Source organism: Pteropus vampyrus, unplaced genomic scaffold (genome assembly GCF_000151845.1).
Source record: "Pteropus vampyrus isolate Shadow unplaced genomic scaffold, Pvam_2.0 Scaffold104, whole genome shotgun sequence".
NCBI classification, from domain to species: Eukaryota; Metazoa; Chordata; class Mammalia; order Chiroptera; family Pteropodidae; genus Pteropus; species Pteropus vampyrus.
In genome coordinates this window covers 1,064,727-1,066,887 of record NW_011888885.1, presented here as the reverse complement: position 1 = coordinate 1,066,887, position 2,161 = coordinate 1,064,727, and the positions used below count along the sequence as shown (strand labels likewise).

The 2,161-nt window shown below is 39.1% G+C and overlaps 1 non-coding gene across 1 annotated transcript; it reads right to left on the bottom strand.

The window, feature by feature from the left end:
- Positions 1 to 1,682: 1,682 nt before the first annotated feature.
- On the bottom strand, positions 1,683 to 1,801 carry LOC111742955. The gene has a single exon (XR_002781537.1). It is a non-coding gene; the product is annotated as a 5S ribosomal RNA (ribosomal RNA).
- Positions 1,802 to 2,161: the final 360 nt, after the last annotated feature.

Genomic DNA, 2,161 nt, shown 5'->3' with positions numbered 1-2,161 from the left:
CTTAGGGCTGAGTTTACAGACCAAAGAGTTGTATTTTGTCAATAAATGATCAAAAATAAGATACATCTTAGGGGAAGGAGCATTAGTAAGAAGATAAGGGGACAGAATCTGATGATGATGATGATGATGATGATGATGATAATAACAGCAACAACTACTGGGATTTACTATTAATAGTTGCTAACCACTTTTCCATATATTCATGTAATCCTGACAACAATCCTAGGAAGTAAATGCTATCAATTATATTTTAAAGCTGACATATGAAGATATGATGCAGCTTGCCCAGAGTGGCACAGCTAGTAAATGACAGAACTGGGGTTTGAACCCAGAGAGGATGACTGCAGAGCCCAGGCTCTTAACCACTATGCTGGTCATTTCAACCACCTGGGTTTTTTTTTTTAAATGCCAGTGTCTCGCCGTTGCCCCCAGATATTCTGATGTATTTGGTATGAGATAGGGTCAGGGCATTAGCAGTTTTAAAAAGCACCTGGGGGTGAATCCTAAGTGCAGCAGAGTTGAAACCCTCCGTGACTTACTTAGTTATTCCAACACCCTGTGCCTCAGGTTCCTCGTCTGAATAGGAGAGAGGTAGGGATTGGAACTGTGAAAGATGTTTTGAGAAGTCACGGTAAATGAAGTCATATTAGCATTTGGTGGGCGGCTTCCAGGGAGGCTAAACGTCAACTGATGCTTGAGACAGTATTGTCCAAGGAAGAATTTTCTTGCCTAAATTATCAATAACAACTCCACAACCCTATAAGGTTAACATGCCCTTTGGCTCTCAAAATCCCATGTGTGTATTTTTCTAAATTCTACTGACTATCAAGGAGATGGAGTGCTTTTTTTCACTGCTTAATGGATTATTCTACTTTAAACTTTTTAACCAGTAAGCAGGGAAGTCTTCAGACAGAGCTCCTTTGGGTACACTTCCATGACCGAGAACGTGTATCACCAGTCTGGGCCTATAGCTCTGTATTTGCAAGATGGAATTTAAAAAAATGTCAAAGGATTCTAAGGATTAAATAAAATATCATATGCAAATCACAGAACATAAAGGTGCTTGGCACATAAAAAATACTTATAAACAGAATACATACACATGATGAAATTAATGTCATTTTCGTCATTGGGTTGATTAGAGAAGAATCTATGCTAACTTATATAAAGCATGATAAAAGTGACACAAATAACACAGATGCCCAGCGTGAAGATGCCTTCTAATTGTGCGCTCATTACATTTTAAAATTTTAGTGTATTTCTATTATTACAAGTAAGCTAAAGCATAAAACATGTAAAAATCATAACTAATTTCAGGTGTAATCCCTCCCCCCAACACACACACACTAGAAAGGAGGAGACAGTAAGAGGATCTTTTATTTGCAGATCAGGGAAGGAAAGTGAAGAGGCTTATTGGGGAAATCCAGAAAGCTAACTCACTTTGCATTTGAAAAGGGACATAAATGCAGAGGCTCTGAGAAAGGGAAGAGACCCAGACAGAGTTGCTGTGAGGGGACCTTGAGAGAGGGACAGGCAGGGGATAAGTGACTCATCCTCCTCTGTGTCTTTTCACAGACTCCTCGGTAAAATATACATTTGTTTCCTTAAGCCTTTGTGGACGTGAATATATTTCTTGAATTTGTTAAATTGCTAGGTCCTCCTTCAAGTTGGTTTTTTTTTTATGCCTACAGCACCTGGTCTTCCTAGGTGGTCTCCCATCCAAGTACTAACCAGGCCCGACTCTGCTTAGCTTCTGAGATCAGACGAGATCGGGCATGTTCAGGGTGGCATGGCCGTAGGCTCAAGCTGGTTTTAAGGCAAGAGCAATCAATGACTGTAAAGGATTTCTAAAATCCAAAAATGTGAACGTTCTAAAATTTTTTTTATCACCACATTCCTGGTGGTGAAAGAGCCTAGGTGCCTATCACTGAGGACCAGGCAAATCTATAGGAAAATGCCTGTCTGGATACTACTTAGTAGAAGAAGAAACAAACTAGGTTGTTTACCAGCAACATATAGAGAATATAAAAACAAAATGATACCTTTAGCACAGTGCCATTTAAGTAAATGTAAAACATTCACGCGACAAAAGTACTAAGTTTTACAGAGATACGTAAAATTTCGAGATTCATACTCAAGAAATTAGAGTGGTGAGATTGAA